Source organism: Erpetoichthys calabaricus, chromosome 10, assembly GCF_900747795.2.
Source record: "Erpetoichthys calabaricus chromosome 10, fErpCal1.3, whole genome shotgun sequence".
Lineage (NCBI taxonomy): Eukaryota > Metazoa > Chordata > Cladistia > Polypteriformes > Polypteridae > Erpetoichthys > Erpetoichthys calabaricus.
Window position 1 is genome coordinate 111,242,674 of NC_041403.2, and position 24,628 is coordinate 111,267,301.

Genomic DNA, 24,628 nt, shown 5'->3' on the forward strand with positions numbered 1-24,628 from the left:
AATTTTGACTGTGATCAATAGAAAAATATTTTATAGTGTCAAAGTTAAAACTGATCTCTGCAAAGTGGTCCAAATTAATTACAAATATAAAACACAAAACATTTGATCACTTTCACATTCTCTGTTGTGATTTTAATGTGATTAGATTTACTTTCCCAAATAACCCAGACCCGTTTATTGAAATTAACAAAATAATACAATTTATTTATTTCATAAGGATAATAAAAGATGAACATAGATAGATAGATAGATAGATAGATAGATAGATAGATAGATAGATAGATAGATAGATAGATAGATAGAATTCAATAACATTAAACAGAAAATTATGAATGTTTATTTGAACTTTTTCTCTCCTAATGAAACAGGCACATACCATGAGAATTGGCTTAGATGATAAATCTGTTTCTCTCCAATAGACACAAAGCATATAACTTATTGTAGCCCTCCCACCATTAAACTGCCTCATTATTTAGATAGAATTTCACTGGTGGGATGCGCATTTAACACACTCCAATTAAATTAAATAGCCAACGGGTCCGATAAATCAATTATATTTATACCTGCTGTTAGAATATTGCAAAGTAATGCTTTGTGAAAACTCACCCTTAAATGAATTACACAATATACCCATTCTCTATTATGCAATTATATTCATATACATTTATTAATTATTTGCATATCTGTATGCAACCACACACACACATGGATATGTAAAAAAGTAAACACATTTATTAAACACACCACTCATGACATATCATCACAGTTTAACTTAACTCAGTTACTTGGTCTGACAGTCAATGTTCCCTGCTAGAAATACTTAGAAATCAATAATAAAAAAATTAAATGAAAAATCCACAGGTTACTCATGGCGTCCCTCTGGAACTTTTATCACACTTCACTTTAACATCCTTGATAAAACACAGGAATCTCTCAGCTACACAGGTATCTTCATCTTGATGTGTGATAAATTCAGCATCCCCTTTTTCTCTTTTCTTTTAGCTAGCAAATTCCAACAAGGCAGCCATCCAATGTTTTGACCGTCTGACACTTTTTCTCAAAGCTGAGCTCCCTTTTCATCTGTGTTCCAGTGAGCCAAACCCAATCAATGGCTCTGTATGGTTAACATTAACATGAACAGAAAATAAACATTCCTTTGCTCTTTTTTTTCAAAGCTCTCTCTTTCAACTTTAGTACAGGCTTTTTTACCCCATTTTTTTCTCTTTTTCTTATGCCCTCATTTAATACTCTACACCATCTCTCTGCCTCCATGCCACCATCATCTTTCTTTCTTTTTTTCCCATTTTTTCTCCCGCTCCTCTGCAGAAAAGAAAGGATCTTATTGGACAACTAACAATGTGCTATACCTTGATTGGTAGTAAAGAACACCAAATCATATTTCTCTCTGTTCCTGAGAGTTGTGCTGTGTCACTGATTAAGTTCACTATTACATCTGACTAGTAGGGGGCTACATTATGAAATCTGGTCTTTCTGGCACACTAATGAAAACCTCCACCTCCACCTCGCAGTGTTTGTTTGTGAGTGTGTACGAGTTAATATTCTTATTGAATTTAAGAAGAAGCTTAATAACAGCTTGAACATTAGCTGGTTTTGTCCTAATTGCTAAGTTATGATTAATAGTTCTTGGAATCAAAGTAGAGGCTCTTATGGTCTGATTTAATTAATGCTTTATTGATTTCCTGGTTGGCTTTCTCCAGACCAGTGAAAGAATCTTCATCACGCTTTCTTTCTTTGTCTTAGGAGCTTGTCTCCTTCTGCATCTTGTCACACTTTTTGGTTACGGGCAGTACTACAGATTCTCTTTTATGTTCAAACACACTGTGCTGGTCCTCTTGTTGCTAGCAAAGTTATGCCTGCTGGGTCAGCTGGTGATCAGTGAACTCTTGTCATTAGTAAGTCAATAGCATGGCTTTGACCTATAGGGTCTCTCTCTGCTTGTGAACTTGCTATTCCTCAGCAAGGTTTGGACTAACGGCAGCCTTGTCCAACTCCAATATAGACAAGTCTTCCACCCTTCCAGTACAGCACAGTTGTCCTTTAGAGTAAAGGGATTGCTTCAAACTTTGCTATGGCCGCACCCTATGAGCAATTGAGTCTCTAGAATACAGACGAAGTTACAGCCAGGTTGATGAGAAGAGTTATGATCAGGGTTTTACATAAGACAATCCTTTTGGTTGAGCATAGTTCTGACTATTAATGTTACTCATTTTTGTGTTATAGCTCTTTGCTTGAACTAGGGTGTCCAGCTAGTGCCTCTGGGAGATGTTGTCCACTCTGTTGATCTGGGATCAATCATCTAAGCAGATAACGGTCAGAGTCTGCGTTCTGATGAGGGGCACTATCCTGGAAACTTAGACTTTTTAGTTGGTACTAAGAGTGCCTGGACCTGGCCTTTACAAGCCAAGACTTATGTTTTAGCCATAGAAATAAATGGATAATGTCAGTCTGTCCTACAACTAGAAATTTCAAAGTTATTTTGTTATATTTGTATTTATACAACTGTTTGTCTTTATATGGAATTCATTAGGGATTGGGTTCCCATTAGTCTCTCCACTTTGTCAAGGTCACTTTTCCAGGAAGCACAAGTTAATGATTGAAGTTTGAATAACACCGCTGCTGGACAAGTCAAAAAAAACCTGCCATTTTAATGTAAGTGTACAGTTTAAGACCAACAGAGTAAATAACAAACAATTTTTAAGGGAAATGTTGGGGGCTTGGTGCACTGTGTTGTGTGCCGGAATTCAAGAAAAAATAAATGTGTGTGCTTTTGGACATTCTGAGTCCGTGTCTGTTTGTGTCCGGGGTTCAAGTTCTACAATACATATTTAAAATGCTATTGTTAAGTCTTTAATAACGAACAGTTTTGCTGCATACATCCTTTTACATGCAGTTATGTTAACATTACATTTGCCCTAAATTTTTTTGTATATAGTTGACCTAACCATTTCTGTACTTGTTAGCAAAAAAAAAATACTTAGGAGCAAAGGGCCCTCAGAAGCCATCTCCCAAATGATCTTTCATTTCTGATCGGGTGCAATCATCTCTCTGATAGGACTGAGATTTAGCCTTCCAGCATATGGCACATGCTCAGTCACCCGGCTCAACAATGAGTGTCATTCTGTCAGATCTCTCTCCAGGATGTAAGCTCATTACTGGCTGTATCACATCAAAGTGCTGCTTAGAAATAAGACTCCAAATCCCCACTGGAGGACATTCGGGTCTTACGTTTTAACCCTACCAAAAGAGCTCTGAATCCAGTCAAAGGAGGGTTTTATAAATATTATATTGGCTCATGGAGCATTTGTTGTGTGAAAGAGAGTGGAAATATGCAGCATGATAGTGCAACAGAAAAGAAAAGTAAAAAAACATACCTGCTTTTATAGATTCTTTAAAAAACAAAGTGGTTGCCTAGGCTGTATGATTTGCAGAACTGTGTAAATATTATGAATGAAACACTAGACCCCTTTAAAAGACCATGAGATTTGACCTGCCAAAGGTGTTTTTTATTATTAACTAGCTGAAGTACCCAATATTGCCTGGGTATATTTGTATAATGGGTAAAGGTGAGAAAGCAAATATTTTCGTGTTCTTTAAATGTTGACCCTTTTTCATTGCTGGCTGAAATGCTAGTATCCCATCCAGGTGGCGTGGTGGTAGAAGCTTTTCTTTGTGTGTGGATGGATTCCAAAATTGCAGTAACTTCTTGCTGGGTTGGAAAAATAATGATGCTTCTTTGTATTTACTGGTTTAGTGTAGTCATGAATAGATGTTTAAGTCCACATCAATAACCTGGATGGCTTGTTGAATAAGTGAAACCATAGAGTACATAAAGCATCTAAAGCAGGGGCAGCCGAGGAGGGAAATTGTTGTTCACAGTCATCTTTGCAGGTCTCTGTATTATTGCAGGGGACAGCACCAGTGGCAGTATTTGATAATGTTGATTCATTCAACATTGATTTAAAATTGCTAGAAATTACAATGCTGTATTAACATCAACACATAAAATTGGAATAGCCTGATCATAAAATGGATTTGAATAAACATATGCCATCAAGAAACACTAAAAATTGCTAACACCATCCTGAGTCTTTCTCTTTCTACCATATTCTGAACTGTGACTCAGCAAGCATTAAGAAATTGTGTTTCATTTTGTTTCATTGTGGCTGATCTCTATTGCACTTACTAATAATGTGCAGGTACAATAAAACTCCTATCTGTTTGCAGAAGTGAGGAGAAATTTAACTTAGTTAATTAATTATGCAGTAATTAACACCGCCAGTAATTAATCAAATATTTTGGCAAAGGCTCCTACTTTATTTAACTTAGCTTTCACTGTTGTAGGAGTTGAGTGTCTGGCCTTTAGACTTATATCAAGGTAAGTGAAGCACAGTCATTTTATGAAACAGAATAATACAATTTATTGATAAACACAAGACAACTGAAAATGTATATTTATATACATATAAGACAGGTCACAGACAGACGAGACAGACAAACATATAACATAGAGAGGCTGACTGTTTACTTGCTATTTGGAGTTCTAATTCATGTTGGCACAGAGAAGTTAAGCAAAATGACCCCTTTTATTGGCTAACTAGAAAGATTACAATATGCAAGCTTTCGAGGCAACTCGAGCCCCTTCTTCAGGCAAGATGTTACATAATTTCATAAATCTCATTGGATAAAGGCACTTAAAATCAAATATGATTTGTGAAATAGGCATTAAAAGAAAATAACAATTAGGAGAACTTTAAAAGTCTTAAAGTAAGAAAGGACAAACCACTGGTCATTTTACTGATATAGATCAAGCATGTGAGTGTGAATTTACTAAATAAAATTTACAACATTTATCTCGACTTGGCCTTGCAATTCTGTTTGTATTTACTGAGATTGGAGAGAAGATAACTGAAATGACACTTGGTGTCTATCCATGTTCTAAACCTCCATTACAGGTTTCCCAGGTGTTGGATTCTGTCATTGTAAGTCAGAAACAACACATAAGTGCACAACTGAGCTTGTGCACACCAACCATTACTTATTGGGAGCCAGCTGAATCAGTGTAATATGGCATTAGTTTGCAGGAACTGCTTTTCATTAGTTAGTAATTTATTAATGTTATTCATTCAAATGTGCTCTTTTTCTTCTCTTAGTAAATATATATTGTGATTGTGTTACACCTGTTTTAATCGTTTAATACCCAAGAAGCAATCAAAATGATACTTTTCTTTTGGTATAATCTTTCAGAGAATGGCAAAGATTGGGAAGATATAGCTGGGAACTATACACTTAATAGGCAAATAATAGGCTGTTAACATATTCATGAAAAAATAGGCACTTGTTTTGTTATACTTGTACCTTTTGTGAAAGTGTTTATTTGGTATATGGACTTCAGCCTTCACACATTATACACTTCATGTCAAAATTTTATCATTATTACTATAGCATGAAAAAAGTTTCTGCTTTAGTTATGTGTTCAACAGTTCTTTCCTCACAGTTCCTATCATCCTACATTTATCCAGATCATTGTAGACACGGAACACACTTGAAATGCATGTGTTCCAAATAACGATATATTATTTACCCTATACGACTTCAGGCACCTCACACCCAGATAAAGAGACTTAAGCTGGGAGAGCTTCAGCTGCATCAGCGGGGGTTGATGGGATAGCAGGCTGCTTGATGCTTGATGGGATTCTAGTGTTAAGAATTGGTAAACCTTGGACATTGCTCTGATAATATTTTTTGATCTTTGATATTTTTGAATATTTTTTAAATATTGCTAAAGCTTTTTTTCATGGAACATAACTACATGTGTGTTTTGGATTATTTCTATAGTTTGAGAAAGATAGTAATATTTTTGTTATTTAATTTTAAGAGCATCACATAGCCTCTTAGAGTCTCAAGATTTCATTGGCGACTTCCTAGGACATACTGCATTACTGCCAAGCAATGTTACCACAAGTCTCACCACATAAGTGTGAAGATTAATGGATGAACTGGGAAATTAAACATACTCAAAATAAAGGATGGCTCAAAACCAAATTAATCAAGCCAATCCTTTGTCTTGTCAAAACAGGGAATTAAAAAAACTCAAAGAAAAAAACTGAAAGTCATTATCTAGAAAACAACAACAGATTCATTTAAACAGAATAGTCACAATATCTTTGAACTTGATTCTTTTTCAATAAGTGTTTTCAGTGAATTGTCACAATCAATACACAACCTTGAGTGAATCTATTCAGTGGGGCTCAGTGGGAGTGCTAAAGAGCAAGCATGATGCCATCAGTCTTGTTCGTTAGATGTTTAAAGCGTGTGCGTGATGCCATCTGCATCTTTCGTTTAGCTGTTTAAAGTGCATGTGCAAGGACCGCCAATGTGATTCATGATTCTTGTTCATTTCACTTATGATTCTTTTAGTTAGAACTAATTCATTATACTGTATAAGCATAATATTAAAAATATTTACTGAATATCCCTTAGTACATGCAACGAATTAGTCTGACAAAACTGAACCTTGTAGAAATATTCTAATTTTTAACATTTATTTGCTTTTAATTTTACTTTAGTGTGCACTTTTCATAGCTAACTGAATGCACCGAGCTAACATCATTAATTAATACTTTTGAGATCGAAATGGATCATTACTTGAAGAATAAGTCACAAGATTCTCATTCATTTAATTCACGAATGAGTTGCATCATTCTTGTTAATTTGTTTTTTCAATGAGATTTAATTATGTATTTTCACTATATTGTCATGCCTCTTACATTCAAACGATTAACATTAAACAATATGAATTATCAGCATGTAATCTCTCTCTCTCTCTCTCTCTCTCTCTCTCTCTCTATATATATATATATATATATATATATATATATATATATATATATATATATATATAAATATATAAAATCCAAGGTTTATCTGTCTGTATGTCTGTCCACTTTTCACAAGAGAACAACAGATTTACATCGGGGTTTTTTTCTAAATTTGCTTGAACATTCCAGTTGATTTTGTGATTTCACTCATCACGTTTAGTATCATTGTTTGCTTGCAGGAGCGATATATATATATATATATATATATATATATATATATATATATATATATATATATATATCCATCCATCCATTTTCCAACCCGCTGAATCCGAACACAGGGTCACGGGGGTCTGCTGGAGCCAATCCCAGCCAACACAGGGCACAAGGCAGGGAACCAATCCCGGGCAGGGTGCCAACCCACCGCAGGACACACACAAACACACCCACACACCAAGCACACACTAGGGCCAATTGAGAATCACCAATCCACCTAACCTGCATGTCTTTGGACTGTGGGAGGAAACCGGAGCGCCCGGAGGAAACCCACGCAGACACAGGGAGAACATGCAAACTCCACGCAGGGTGGACCCGGGAAGCGAACCCGGGTCTCCAAACTGCGAGGCAACAGCACTACCACTGCGCCACCGTGCCGCCCATATATATATATATATATATTCGCGCTAATCTGAGACTGAGGCTGCGGGCCAAGAGGAGGGGAAGCGTGATGTCAGGAGTGGCACTAGGTATATCCTGTGATTTTTACAGGATGCAGTGACCTGAAGGGAACACATTTTTCTTCAATGGATGAAGTGAAGACCAAAACGGCAAGCCTGTTGAGCCTCAAGCAAGAAAACTTGCAGCACTGTTTCAATCAATGGAGCGGTGTAGAAATGATGGGGGGGGGGGGGGGGGGGGGGGGGGGGGGGGGGGGGGGTGTGGGGAGTATATAGAAGGTGACAATGTTTAGGATGCTGTAATTCATCAATAAGTATTACTTTTTTTATCAATCCAGTCATTTTTGTGTCTCACCTTGTATTTCTATTTGTTGTGCCACTCTGAAGTAATTAATATTCATGAGTGGGGTGGAGCATCCAACAAAAAACACAACTGCAAATAAAAAGCCATAAAGGCAGTTTTAGAACAATCTGAAACCGAGCCATTGTTCGAATCATGCAATAGTGATGATGGGAATTGATCATCAGCCATTGACATGGAAAGTGAAAGTGATGCATGATACGGCACTGTACAACCAACCTGCCATGATATGCCCTTCTGAGCGGTGCCATAGTAGCTGGCAAAAAGGCAAAGTATTTGTGATCGAATGCAGGGACAAGCAAGATTTTAGCCCCCTAAGCACTGTGCATAATGTGGAAACTGTCAATGTTTATGTCAGGGGAAATGCAGAAGTCACTAAGACTTGCATTGTTCAGCCAGTGGTGCATTGATCATGGAGGTTAGGCATTGACTTTCTACCCTCTCATGCGTAAACAACAGAAAAATATTATAAATTTAGTTTGAAAGTTTAGTTTTAAAATTTAGCTTAGTTGTGAATTTCCCCTTGGGATTAATAAAGTATCTATCTATCTATCTATCTATCTATCTATCTATCTATCTATCTATCTATCTATCTATCTATCTATCTATCTATCTATCTATCTATCTATCTATCTATCTAAACACACTTCCACTATTCCTATTGAAACATCGACCTGTGCATGGGTGACGAATCACACAAAGGACGTGTTCTAAATCTGCATCAGTACAGCAGGGGACATTAGACATACCTTTTCTACTGTATTTCTGTTGATATTTTTGTATTTACATGTTTCTGTTACATAGTATAACACTTTTTCTTGTTGAACAAAATTCTACATTTTTGGCTTGTTTTTCCTGGTGTAAATACAGTATAACACTAAGGAGGTTAAAGGAGTGCAAACTACAAGGAAGGCCGCTTGTCATTCTTCACAGACAATGTGAGAACTTTTCTTGAGAGATCACTCAATTGGGAATTGAATCCACACAGTAGGCAAAATGTCAAATACTTTAAATTTCACAACAGTACACAACAGGTGTCTTGAGCATTAGTTTGATGAGTACACCCTAGCAGCCACAGTATTTTTGCATATTGCCATTGGTTGTTCTAGTATTAGATAAACTGTAAGGTGTTTTGTGACCATATATTGTTTATTGTATTACATTTATCCATCCACATCTAATTCACATAATCTAAGTCAGGGCTACTGAAAAGGTGGGTGGTGTCTATCCTGGCAGAACTGTAAGTGAGAATGGAATCAATACAGAATACAGTGATAGTTTGTTATATGTACACACATGCTGGCACTCACTCATACAGGGCCAGCTTAAAGTCTCCAATCAGCCACTAATATGTATCAAGCTCAACGGTTACTTTAAGATGATGATTTATTGTAATAGCTACAGTATATCTTACTATCAGTAGTTCGTTTGTGTTTCTAATAAGAAATAGAAGAATCCCTGAGGTGGGCTGGCGCCCTGCCTGGGATTGGTTCCTGCCTTGTGCCCTGTGTTGGCTGGGATTGGCTCCAGCAGACCCCCCGTGACCCTGTGTTCGGATTCAGCAGGTTGGAAAATGGATGGATGGATAGAAGAATCCTTTTTATCAGTGTGACTAAATCCAGTATGTATATCCATTTTTGATCAGATTCCACTGGATCACTTAATTACTGATTGATAGATTTGAATAAACAAAAATGCATGTAATATGTTTTGCATTGTCCATGTTTCCGATCACAGTAACACATGAAAAGCAAAAAAAGAATGTCTTCTATGAAGTGAAATATGTATGTGCAGAGCTAGAAGGCAAAAAAGGTTCATGTGCCGAGCAGCAAGAGTGTTGTTCACTTAATAACATAATCGAGTAATTCAAATGTCGGTTTGCATCATAGAATAGTCATTAGATCAAACAGTAGTCTGTTTGAGCTCACTTTGAAATGTTAAAAGACTCTTTATAGTTTTAATTCTACAAGAGCCTCTATTAGGCTCCACTTTTGTCAGTAATCAGCACCATGCTGTACTCTCTTTGCTTTCCTTTCCAGTCAATTAGATCATAATCTTGGCAATTGTTTTTTTTTTTTTAATTATTCTTTCTAGGCAAATCAGTACAGTGAGCTGTAGCACTTAATAATAAAGCACAAGTTTTAATTTCAGTCCATACAACATATCTCCATTGTGGTGTCCAAAGTTATTCTGCTTATTGTATAAATATATGTCTTTATACAAGTTGTGATGTATATGTTACCGGCAATGAATGAAATGCAGGCATTATATAGAATGCCTAGGCAATATATGAATGCTGAAAATTGGATGTCAAAGTATGAAATGATTAATATTTCACACATTTCCTAGGCATTCTATGCAATGCCAAAAGACAAACCGGCAAAGTATGAAATGCTCTGGCTAATGATGTTTCTAATGTCACGTGACTTTCAACGCTCGCCTCAGACGGAGAATTCCCCATTTGCATTTCAGTGCAATTTAAAATAAAATTTTTTCCTTCCTTGTTGCAACAAGTAGGTTCATATTTTATTTTCTCTTGTTTTCCTCAATAAGAATGTCCTATACTTTATTTTGTATTTCTTTCTTTATCATATACGTCTTTTCAATAAAAGCCTTTGCATGACTCTCTTTTAATACTTTGCCTAAATAGCATTTGTCATTCTATATAATGCCTAGGTATTACATACAATGCCTAGGGAAAGTATATATAATATTAAAATAATTTGGATATTTCATAATTTGCCCAAAAATGCTAGGCATTCTATATATTGCCTAGGCATTCTATACAATACCTGCCTTTCATACATTGCTGGTAACATATATTTAAAATACCCTTTGGGATTTTATTTTGCTTGAAAGGCAGTATATAACCAATTTTTCTGAAACAAATTGAAAATTGACATGATTGCCTTAAAATGACAGTTATATTTTTTTGAGTATCAGTTTTAATAATATTTTGAAATTATCTTCCTTGTTTTGCTTTGTTAATGGTAATCATCAGTATCCTTTACTATAATCCAGTGTGATTTGAACATTAAACTGGCCCAAGAATTGTTAACATCCTTACCAGCCCCACATGACAAGATATCAATCTGGACAGACAACTAATTCAACACAAAATTTTTGAGTCCATGAAAATTCACAGAACTGAGTTACAATCTAGTCCATTTTAATATTCTCACATTTGAATTGTATGTGCTTTTTGTTTTGCTCCTTTCTTTACTAAACATGCTTTTACTCTTTTGACACCCCAACACTCACACACTCATTTTGGCTTCTCTGTTACAACCAAAGTCCAGGAAGGAGGTTCTGGTGGGATGTAATCCTTCCCTATTGTCCAAGTTGCTAAGCTGCAATCAGACGTCACAATGTTTACAATATGTGACTACCTGTTATGATACAGCCAAGGTTACTGCCCAGGATCAGGTTCAAATGAAAATCAAGTTCAAAGTCTTCACTTTATATTAATTCTGCTTTTGGTTTAGTTTAGTTTTGGTATTTATGTAATATTATATATTTTTTATTCATTTTGCTGTTATGTTTTATGTTCAGTGTATATTTAGTTTTTTGTCATTTGTCAAGCCACTTATAATTGGCTCCTAAAGAGGCAGGGCCTCTTGATTAGGCAGCTGGAGTAATGTTTTCAGCAGCAGATAAGCTGAAGCTGAAGAAGAATCAACAGTTTCAGTGCTGCATTTTTGATCTTTGATTCCTTTTTCATGATTTTGTGCTTCTGTTTTTGGATTCTTGGTTTTGATCCCACAGTCATGTGAGAAATGATTCTAATTTTGTGATTGTTGAATTAGTTTATTTTAGGTTTTTGTATTTTCAGACAGCTTTCTGCTATTGTTGATTTTATGCAGATATTTTTTCCACAACTTGCATATTTCAGAATATATTTTCTGCTTGCTGGTTCTGGATTTCATTATTACTCATTCAAATCTTTAATTCATTGACTTTTGTGTAAATTTAGGACTATGTTGTTATTGTGGATTCAGAATGTATTCAGCCACTTTCAAATTCTGCACATTTTATTGTGTTGTAGATTTCATTTTAAATGGATACATTTGCCATTTTTGCCCATCAATATCCACTCAATAACCCGTAATGACAAAGTGAAAATATGTTTTTAGAATGGTTGGAAGATTTATTAAAAATCAAAAACTGAAATCTCAAATTCATAGAAGTATTCAGACCCTTCATTCAGCAACTAAAGCTTCAAGTCTTCTTAAGTCTTCTACCACAGCTATGCTGATGACACACAGCTGTATTTATCAATAGCACCTGATGACCCCGAATCTCTTGATTCGCTAACACAATGTCTAACCTGTATCTCAGAATGGATGAATAGTAACTTTCTCAAATTAAATAAAGAGAAAACCGAAATCTTAGTGATTGGCAATAATGGATACAATGAGGCTATTAGAAATAAACTGGATGCATTAGGATTAAAAGTCAAAACAGAGGTAAAAAGCTTAGGGGTAACCGTTGATTGTAATCTGAATTTTAAATCGCATATTAATCAGATCACTAGGACAGCATTTTTTCACCTAAGAAACATAGCAAAAGTTAGACCTCTTATATCATCGAAAGATGCAGAGAAATTAGTTCATGCATTTGTTTTCAGTCGGCTAGATTACTGCAACGCACTCCTCTCAGGACTACCCAAAAAAGACATCAATCGTTTGCAACTAGTACAGAATGCACCTGCTAGAATCCTTACCAGGAAAAGAAAATCCGAACACATTTCTCCAGTTTTGATGTCACTACACTGGTTACCTGTGTCATTCAGAATTGACTTTAAAATTCTGCTTATGGTTTATAAAGCCTTAAATAATCTCGCCCCCGTCTTATATATCGGGAATGTCTGACACCTTATATTCCAAATCGTAACCTCAGATCCTCAACTGAGTGTCTCCTTAGAATTCCAAGAGCAAAACTTAAAAGAAGTGGTGAGGCGGCCTTCTGCTGTTATGCACCTAAAATCTGGAATAGCCTGCCAGTAGGAATTCGCCAGGCTAATACAGTGGAGCACTTTAAAAAACTACTGAAAACACATTATTTTAACATGGCCTTCTCATAACTTCACTGTAATTTAATCCTGATACTCTGTATATCCAATTCATTATAATAACTATTCATTCAAAATCTGTACTAACCCCTACTCTCTCTTCTGTTTCCTTTTCCGGTGTCCTGTTGGTGGTGGCTTGTGCCACCACCATCTACCCAAAGCACCATGATGTTCCAACAATGATGGATGGATTAAAAGCCAGAAGTCTGTATGACCATCAGCATCAAGTGACTCCGTGAGAACCCTAAATACAAAGAGGACTATTTCATTTATGTTAGGTAGAATGCCCAGAGAGGACTGGGCGGTCTCGTGGCCTGGAACCCCTACAGATTTTATTTTTTTTCTCCAGCCTTCTGGAGTTTTTTTTTTGTTTTTTCTGTCCACCCTGGCCATCGGACCTTACTCCTTTTCTATGTTAACTAATGTTGTCTTATTTTAATTTTGTATTTTGTCTGTTATTTTTCTTTTCTTCATTATGTAAAGCACTTTGAGCTACTTTTTGTATGAAAATGTGCTATATAAATAAATGTTGTTGTTGTTGTTAAGGAAGTTTCTACAAGTTTGCACACCTGGATATGGGCAGTGTATCCCATTCTTCCTGGCAGATTCTCTCCAGTTCCATTAGATTGGACGGGATGTATCAGTAAACTGCCATCTTCAGGTCAGTCTACAGATGTTCTATGCGGGTAAAGTCCTGGTTTTGGCTGTATGCTTCATGTCATTGGCATGCTGAGAGATGAACTATAGGTTGTGTTCACTCTTGAGCAGGTTTTCTTCAACAGCCTTTCCGTATCTGACTGCATTCCCTCAAATCTGACCAGTCTCCCTGTCACTGCCTCTGAGAAGCTCCCTCATAGCATGATGCTGACACCACCATGCTTCACTGCAGGGATGGTATTAGGCAGGTGATGAGCAGTGTCTGGTCTTTGCTGGACATAGTTCTTGGAGCTTTGCCTAAAAAATCAATATTTATCTCATCAGATCACAGAATTTTTCCTCATGCTCTCAGAGTCCTTTAAATGCCATTTGACAAACTCCTAGCAAACTGTTTCTTCCATAAATGCATTGTTGTTGAAGTGCTGCTGAGATGGTCATACATCTGACAGGTTCTCCCATCTCAGCAGAGGACTTCTGAAGCTCTGTTAGAATGACCATTGGGTTCTTGATCCCTTCTCTGCCCAATGCCCTTTTGCCCGGTTACTCAGTTTGGCCAGATGGGCAACTCTGAAGAGAGTCCTGGTGGTTCCATACTTCTTCTATTTCTGTGCTACTGTGAATACTCAAAGCTTTAGAAATGGTTTTAGTCCCTTGCCCCGATCTCTTCCTCACCACAATCTGATCTATGTGGAAGTCTACAGACTTTTCGTTAGACTTCATGGCTTTTTTTGTCCTGACTTGCAGTGTGAGTTTTAGGATCTTAAATACACAGGTGTGTGCCTTTCTAAACTGTCCTGGACTCCAATCAAGTTCTCCATACATCTTATGCAGAATTAAAGCAAACAGGATGCACCTGAGGGTCCAAATACTCACACAATAAAGAGATTGCAGTTTTTGATTTTGTTTTTATTTTTTTCCAAACCTTTCTGAAAATATGTTTTCAATTTGTCATTGGGGTAATTGAGTGTAGACTGGTGGGCAAAAATGGCAAATGTATCCATTTAAAATTAAATCTACAACACTGTAAAGTGTGCAGAAAGTCAAGGGGTCTGAATACTTTCTGAAGCCTTAGTATATATGTTAATTTTTTCTCTTTGTGGCAGCACTTGGGTAAAAGGCCTTGAAAGGTTTATTTAATGCCTGCATTTCATTTTTCCAGTTACTGTTTATAAATTAGAGAGGCGCCCCTGCTAGCAGTCCAAAGTCCCAGCCTCAGTAGTTTCTCTGTATTTATGTTTGATGTTTCATTTTGGGAGTAATTTTCTTTTTATTATATGATGTTTTGACTTTAGTTTTGTTTGTTTTTCAACCTTTTACCGGTTTTTAAGTTTTAATTTGTGGCATCAACATTTGGACATTAATGTCATATACGAAAACTTCTGTTGGTGCTTGGGTTTTTCTTTTCTATTGTAGACACTGCTTTTATGTTTAAAGAGGGACCAGCAATTATGGTGTGAAATTTGTTGATTACTATCAGAATATATAACTGGAATACATTCTGAACCTTTCTGTGTTAGGCCCAGCAATGTCAAAGTAGCTTTTCTGCCTTGAACTGTTTCAATATACAGTATGGGCACTTTACCGGCATGGTTTGCAGGGTGACACTCCATTACTCATGTGGTGAACTATGAGGGCTTCTGTAAAAGTGGAGGATAAGAACTCCAGAAGCACCAAAAGCCAGAGGAACCAGAAGACAGGCATCTAAAACTGCTAAACGTCAGAAAGGCAAATACAAATTCACAAAATGGATGCTTCAGGTTTTGCCCCGTCAGGGAGGGGAAATAATAGAAGACACTAGCCAGGAGAACTCTGTATTTTTTATTTTCATTTTAAGACTAGAGGCTAATCTGGATATTCTAACTGAATTTGGTATTTTGGATGCAAAACATGAAAGCTAATGGCTTAATATTAATACAGTATAACCTGTTAATCCAGAATCTTTGTCTTGGATTAGTTTGTTGGTTACATGAAGAATAAAAATTAGACTTTTGTCAGTTTAGTATAACATTCTTTTTTTTTTCACTGTCCTCCATTGTACTTTCAGTGATGTTATAGGAAATAATATTCTGTTTCATTTTTACTTGATATTTTAGAAATTAATATGCTTTTATCCTGTAATGTTACTTGTTATTATTAATCATTATTAAAGGACAGGACTCAAGCTGTCTTAAGAGTTTGCTCAAAGTAGTCACTTCCTAAACTGCAATACATAAAGGTCACATCTTCACCCACTCTTGGGTAACATCTTATGTTCTTTTTCTATGTATTTCAAATTCCCTAATGATGATTATTGTCAATTAAATTTGTTTTTCCAAACCTCTTTTATTATAAAAAATGGCATTCTTTCAGGACCTATTATTAAAAGCAAGTATCATCAAGTATTATTATTTTCTCTGCAGAGAATGTTTTAGGAGGCCACTACTTCATTCTTTGTGGTTTTGCAGGTTTTTTGTAATGAGAGATTTTATTTTATTTTATTAAAAAGCCTTTCATAAGAATAAACCATTAGGGAAAACATTTTCAGCTGATATTTAAAGGTCCCCTGAGGTTCTGGAAAATGTCTCCTAAAATTTACCCATTTACTTTGATATTTGTGTTAAATTTATTTTCAACGATGTCCAGTTGTGTTCCACCAACCTCATTGAATGAGGCAGATAAGATAAGCTTTTAAGTGTGGAAACAGTCGTGGAGGAGTGAAACATTTTTAAAAACTTTTTACATATACAGCAGGACAGGAACATACCTACATTGGAATTAGTAGGACATTACAAAAAAGATGTGCAGTGGGTTAATACAGAGCTGAAAAAGAAGCAGCAGGTGTATAAGACTAATAAGTCCAATGTGAATCGTAGGGTGATCGAGAACATGAGGTCAACCATTAAGGAGGATATTAGGGAGTCTAAAAGGCAGTTTGGGAAAAATATAGTAGATGAGGTGAAAGATGACCCAGAGAGATTCTTTCAGTATTTTAGTAGTAAAAGAACAGTCAAAGAGGAGGTAAAGTGCATCAGGAATTGTAAAGGAGAATTAAAACATACAGACAGTGAAACAGCAGATGCTCTAAACTCACATGTGAGGAAGTAGATTACCTCCCAGAGGTAAGAGGGACTACTAAGGAGGTACTGAATTATTTGGAAATTGTAGAGGGAGAAGTACTGCTGAGATTAAATATTTATCCTCAAGTTTTCAAGGAGCTTAGTCATTGTACATACAGTATATAAACCCTCAAGACATATTTTTAGAAAGTCACTGCACACTGTGGAATTCCAAAGGACTAGAAAATGGCAAATATTATCCTGTTATATAAAAAGTGTGATCATGCAGATCCAAGCAACTATAGGCCATTAAGCATAATGTGCATCACAGGAAAATTAAAGGAAGGAATTATTAAGAATAAGACTGAGCAACACATGGCAAGAACAGGAGTTTACTAAACAGTTAGCATGGATTCAGAAGAGGGAGGTCATGTTTTACTAACATGCTGGAATTCTATGAGGAAGCAGAATAAGGATATGATCAAAGTGGAGCATATGATATAATTTATCTTGACTTTCAGAAAGTGTGTAATAAGGTGCCACATGAGAGGGTGGGCATCAAATTAAAAGAGGTGGGAGTTCAGGGTGTTGTGAGCAGGTGAGTGCAAATTTGGCTCTGACACAGAGAACTGAGAGTTATGGTGTGGAGAACCTTATCTAAAATTGGTGATGTTAAGAGTGGCGTCCCACTGGGTCAGTGCTAGGGCTGCATCTATTTTTAATATATATAAATGATTTGGATAGGAATATAAGTAACAACCTGGTTAAGTTTGCAGATGATACCAAGATAGGTGGATTGGCTGATAATCTTCAATTCGTTGACTTGGATAGCATACAGACTTGGGCAGATTTGTGGCAGATGAAATTTATTTATGTAAGGAAATGTAAATTATTACATGTAGGAAGTAAAAATGTTAGGTTGGAATAAAATAATGGGAGGTCTGAAAGTACACCTTATAAGAAGGATATAAAGAGCCGTAGTGGATTCAACACTATCAACTGCCAGACAGCTTTCAGAAGCCATTAAGAAGGCTAACCAAATGTTAGGTTATATAGCGCCCTAATGTGTGGAGCACAAGTCAAAAGAGGTTATGCTCAAGCCCTGTAATGCAGTTATTAGACGTCACGTGAAGTACTGTGTGCAGTTTTGGTCTCTAGGCTATAAAAAGGACATAATAGCACTGGAAAAAGGCCAGAGAAGAACAACTAGGCTGATCCCAGGGCTATATGAGATGAATTATGAAGAAAGATTAAAAGCTGGGCTTTTTCAGTTTAAGCAAAAGAAGACTAAGAGGAAACATGATTGACGTGTTCAAAATTATGAAGGGATTTAGTACAGTGGCCTAAGACTGTTATAAGTAGTTTAACAAGAACACAGGGACACAGTTGGAAACTTGTTAAGGGTACATTTCGTACAAACATTAGAACATTTTTCTTTACACAGAGAACCATAAACACACAAAAGAAGTAACCAAGTAGTGTGGTAGACAGCAGGACTTGTTATTTTGGAAGAATTAAGTGGATAGGACTGGCAAGATTTATTTGGGCTGATTGGCCTTTTCACATCTAGATTGTTCTAATATTTAGGTAATGATTAATGATAAGTCAGGCCTTCTTACCATGTGAGAAGATTTGGTATAATTTTTGTTTCTTCTCTTTCTTATTCATAATTCACATAAAGAGCACTTTTCTACCTCCACAGCATCTCCTACTTCAGGCTCATGCTTATTCTTGTCTGATGATAACAATCTTGATAACTTTGTAATTTTAACATTTGACTTCTGTGTATCTTTCTGTTTGTAGGTATAACCTGTTATATCATCATCATCAGTAGATTAAAATTCTGTTATCAGGATCCTCACAGCCCTGATTACATAAATCTTGTTCTGTTCAGTCTTCACTGGCTTCCTGTACCTTTCATCTACAAAAGCCTGTGGTTAAAGCACTTAATTCTTTATGTGGCACACATTTTCTGAGAATTGTTTTTTTATATATTACAACCAAACTAACTGGTTAACGAAGGATAAAACACTCAAACATTTAAAAACACACAATTTATCATGCCTTTTACACTTAAACCTTGCACTAAAGCAGCAAAGAAGGTGGAATAATAAGAATAAAAATTTGTACTTCATGCTAGTGAAAGTAAGTCTCTTACTCAATGCTGACATTGTGGTTATTTAGTTATGTGCCGATTACTTAGCTGAGAAAAAAACTCCTAGCTGGATCAGCCAGTTTGATGTCTGACTGATTTAGCAAGTCCTTGGATGTTAAGTAACAACAAGCACGAAAGGGTGTAGTAACTGTTTTTATTATGTTTTGGTGGGGCAATACCAGAATTTTCATTTATTTATGCAGACTTGGCTACTCCAAATACTAACTTGCTTAACTAATAATATATGTTCCACTTTTTCTAACGACTAGTGAAAAATGCAAATTCACACACGGTTCATGTTACAAAAATGCAGTCAAACAATAGGATAGAGCTGCCTGGTCTGTCTTAATTTGCATCAGATCATTATGATGACCTCTGACATCATCATTATCATCTAGCCAAACACAAACATAGACATTTAAATGATAAGTAAAGTGAGGGCTTTGCAACCATCCACTTGTAAGAAAAATATGTTGGTTACAAACTCCCTAATTTGTAAAAACACCTCAACACCTCAAGTTTATAATCAAACCACCTTAAGGTGAAAAAGAACAAGCCACAATAAGATGAAGAGAACATGCTGACTGCACACACTGTACAACTCAAACTACACAATGCTCGTCCACTAGCAGCTACTGTAAGTGTTGGCAAACATGTAATTTAAAAAAATAAATTTCTCTTTTTCTCATTTTATTATGAGTGATGGCCTTTAAACTAAACTGGAAAGATCAGGGTGCAAATGTGCAAACACACTCAAGCGTCTAGGGGACACTGCAGGGCCAATTGGTCAAGGTCATCAGCTGGAAATAGGCTTGTAGCACCTGGCACAAATGCAGTTTCACATACCACAATAAGTAATGTATTTCTAGATAAATTATTACACTGAGCATATGATAGAAAATAGAAAACAAATTGCTTACTCGGGCAAACCTGAGGGCTGTTATAAACATTTTAATGATAAATTAAACTAAAGGAAGCATATTACGTTGCACAACATCTGGTGAGGTTGCTTTCCTTTGGGCCTTAATGTAAAAGTATTACAGTACAGTTTACTTGTTTATTTTTTTTTTTTCACAAAATTAGTCTAATTAGAAATACACAAAAAATGCAGTGCATTAAGCAAGTATTCAGTCCTCCTACAGTTTCTGAAAACTTTATTGCATTGTAGAATTAATATTGAATTGATAAATGTGCCATTTTCCCCATCAATCTACACTCAATAACCCATAACGACAAAATGAAAACATATTTTCAGAAAGGTTTGCAAATTTGCTAAACATTAAAAAACTGAAATCTCCCATATATATACATATTACAATCCCTCCAGGATTTCACAGGCTTTTTTTGTGATTGTTGTGGCAGCTTTTTCAGAAAGTTGCAGTGAAAGTTGTGATGTTTTGAGGCTTTATTTTTTTCTATAACATTGCAAGAACAAATGAATTTACAAAGTAAAAGTAAAAAAACACATATTTACTACAGATCAAATGCAATAAAACTGGGTAAGACAAATTACCCACTCCACTGTTACCCTCACTAATAAAATATGTGTGAGGTTATGTGTATGCTCATTCTTCTGCATCACTGCCTCAGTGACATATGACACACACACTCACAAATACAACTTTAAAACATTAAGCAAAGCACATACAGCATGTTTAATTGGTTTCACTTAATATTTTTATCCGTAAACATATTTATTTCACTCATACCTACACATGCTGCGCACACATACACACACATATCATTTGAGACGCAGACCGACAAGGACACCTCTGGAACTTTCTAATTATGCCTCTCTAACATTTTCCATAAACATGCATTTTAATCGAACTCACCTTGTTTCTTTCAGCACTTGCAACCGATCTGGATGCAACAGTCTCTGTCATGGTCACTTGTCGTGTCTGTAGTTCTTGCTTTTCAGCCATTCTCCGGACATGTTTTGCCGTAGAAAAATACCTGTCAACCAATGACTTTCGTCTGTGTTCTACCATGATATTGCACATGGTGCAAAACAGTTTACCACCACTTTCATGTAATACTTCAGGAAATTAACTTGCACGGATTTTAGCAGTAATATTTGATGCCGAATCTTGCAGACTCGGCTTCAAGGAAGTGAACCTGGGGAGGGGGACTAAGGTGAGTGGTGAAATTTGCGGAAAAATTACAGTGATTGGACAAAATTGCAAGGCAGTGCAAATTTGCGAGGATTGGTTAAATTTGCATTAATAGTTGCGATTGCAACATTGCAACTTCCTGGAGAGACTGATCTTAAGACCCTTTTCTGTGGCATTCCAAATTGTGCTCTGGTGCATCCTAGAGTTGTATCCAGATCTGGACTAGAGTCCTCCTGGGGTAAACTGAATTAATTGCACAGTTTAGAAAGGTAAGAAGAGTCTTGGTCAGGGAGGTGAACAAGTGCCCAATGGTTATCTCTGCTGAGATGGGAGAATCTGTCAGAAGGATAAGCAACTCAGCAGCGCTCCATCAATCAGACGTTTAAGGTAGAGTGGTCAACTCCTGCTTGGAGTCCGCCAAAAAGCATTTCAAGGTCTCTGAAAGCCTATAGAAAACGATTCTCTGTTTTGATGAGGCAAAACTTGAACACCTTGGGCAGTGACGTAACATCCTACTGTGGGTGTGCTTCTTAACAATGGGGACAGGAAGACATGGCAGAACTGAATGAAGGATCTGTGCAGCCAAAACCAGAGAGGTCCTTGAAAAAAAAACCTGCTCCAGAGTAAACACAACCTCAGACTGGGGCAATCGTTCACCTTTCAGCATAACAGTGACCTAAAGCATACAGCCAAGTCAATGCTGGAGTGGCCAAAGGACAAATCTATGACAGAGTGACCCAGCAAAAGCCCAGACTTAGGCCCCATAGGGCATGTGTGGAGAGACCTAAAGATGGTAGTCTATGGGGTATCCGTCAATAAGGGCGCGCACAAAAAGGCGACCTTCAAAAGGGCGACCTCAATTGGGCGCGGCGAATAAAAGCGCACATAAATAAAGGAGTGCTTCAAAAGGGTGACGTCAATTGGGCGCAGCGAATAAAGGCAAACGCAACAAAATTATTACAGAAAATTTATTAGATAAAGGCAATGATTGAACGTATAAAAAGGTGAAAGCATTTCCAGATGTGTTTCCCGTTGATAGTTTTCTCCTTTCTGAATGTACAGTAATTCCTCGCTATATCGCGCTTCGCCTTTCGCTGCTTCACTCCATCGCGGATTTTATATGTAAGCATATTTAAATATATATCGCGGATTTTTTGCTGGTTCACGGATTTCTGCGGACAATGGGTCTTTTAATTTCTGGTACATGCTTCCTCAGTTGGTTTGCCCAGTTGATTTCATACAAGGGACGCTATTGGCAGATGGCTGAGAAGCTACCCAACTTACTTTTCTCTCACTCTTGCGCTGACTTTCTCTGATCCTGACGTAGGGGGATTGAGCAGGGGGGCTGTTCGCACACCTAGACTATATGGACGCTCGTCTAAAAATGCTGAAAGATTATCTTCACGTTGCTACCTTCTGTGCAGCTGCTTCCTGAAGCGACATGCTGCACGGTGCTTCGCATACTTAAAAGCTCGAAGGGCGCGTATTGATTTTTGATTGAAAAACAAACTCTGTCTCTCTCTATCTCTCTCTCTCTCTCTTTCTCTGCTCCTGACGGAGGGGGTGTGAGCTACCGCCTTCAACAGCTTTGTGCCGCGTGCTTCGCATACTTAAAAGCCAAACAGCCCTATTGATTTGTTTGCTTTTCTCTATCTCTCTGACATAATCTGCTCCTGACGCGCACTCCTTTGAAGAGGAAGATATGTTTGCATTCTTTTAATTGTGATACGGAACTGTCATCTCTGTCTTGTCATGGAGCACAGTTTAAACTTTTGAAAAAGAGACAAATGTTTGTTTGCAGTGTTTGAATAACGTTCCTGTCTCTCTACAACCTCCTGTGTTTCTGCGCAAATCTGTGACCCAAGCATGACAATATAAAAATAACCATATAAACATATGGTTTCTACTTCGCGGATTTTCTTATTTCGCGGGTGGCTCTGGAACGCAACCCCCGCGATGGAGGAGGGATTACTGTATAGCCTTCGACTAGGAGTAGATCTGCACCTTTGTTGCTCTTCACATATTCCAGAGCCATTTCAACTAAATATCTACGAACGCCTTTATTTGCCGTGCTCAATTGAGGTCACCTTTTTGAAGCGCTCCTTTATTTGCGCGCGCATTTATTCGGCGCTCAATTGAGGTCGCCCTTTTGAAGCTCGCCTATATTTACGGGCGCCTTTATTCGGCACTCAATTGAGGTCGCCCTTTTGAAGCTCGCCTTTATTTACGTGCGCCTTTATTCGCCGCGCCCAATTGAGGCCGCCCTTTTGAAGGTCGCCTTTTTGTGCGCGCCCTTATTGAATAGAACCACACTATGGATGCTTCCCATTCAGTCTAATGGAACCTGAGAGGATATGCCAGGAAGAATGGGATAAACTGCCCAAATCCAAGTGTGAGAAGCTTGTAGAGACTTACTCAAGAAGACTTGAAGCTGTAACTGCTGCCAAAGGGTCTTCTATAAAGTACTGAATTAAGCATCTGAATAATTATATGAATGAGAGATTTCAGTTTTTGATTTTTAGTAAATTTGCAAACCTTTCTGAAAACATGTTTTCACTTTGTCATTTTGGGTAACTGAGTGTAGATTGATGGGTTAAAATGTAAATTTTCAATTTAATATTAATTCTACAATGCAATAAAGTGTTCAAAAAGTGAAGGGAGACTGAACACATTCTGAACCCGCTGTATGTTTTTCTTTTCTTGCTCTCTTCCATCACACAGATAAAGTAAATGCTTTCTCTTCTGTGTATAATTAGAAACTTCTGGGGATTTCTGGGTAATGCTGTTGTATGAAAGAATCTTGCAAGTGTAGTGTAGTGTGCCTGATTTGGTTTCTTAAAGTTTGTCTCTTTTGGACTGTTTACACTTTCTAATTTCTAGTGCTACTAATGGGTTGCAAATATCTGGATTCTGTCTTGAGATTGCACAAATATCGTTAAGCAGTGTATCCATGTTGCTTTAGAATGGACTTTTAAAAGGTAAGCCAACTTTAACAGATATTTGGACACTTTAAAAGAAAACCAGCTCCGCACCGCATCATGGCTAATTTGGCTAAATGGGCAGCTTTGATTAGAATATGTTTGATTATTGATCTTATGTTTGTCAGAGTTGATGCTTACTTGATGTTGATGTGTGAGAGATCCAATTGACCACATTGAGAGTGTTATTATTATTTATATAGACAACGATCAGGCACACAATTCAAACCCATGACGTTAGATCCATGAAGCAGCACTAGTAATAATTATTCTACCTTGCCGCAGTACATAACAGCCACTCTTCTATTCAGTATTCATCCTGCTAATCAGAGACATTGCCATCGTTTTTCAATGGCTGTACATATCAGCCACTTCAGTTGCAGCTGCAGTGAAATAACTCTCCTGAAATATGTTGGGAACTTCAGTCGTCTACAGTAATGAAGGATCAGGTACCTGTTTTAATATCCTCTTCAACTGTAAGTACTAGTTCATTGAGAAATAACCGCTACAAACTCTCAGGTCTGCTTTCAGTCTGTCATCCAAGCAAGTGCTCACATTCAACCTAAGCGCTTCATGCCATAACTTTAAATCATATTGATTACGATGAGGAAGTTGATGAAATGTGTTTTCTAAATTTATATTCACATCCCCGAGATGCACATTTTCAAAACATTTTCACGAAAGACAAAATTGCTTGAAACAGCTTCAGACAGTTTAGTTTCATAGTGCTTGACTTCCTTT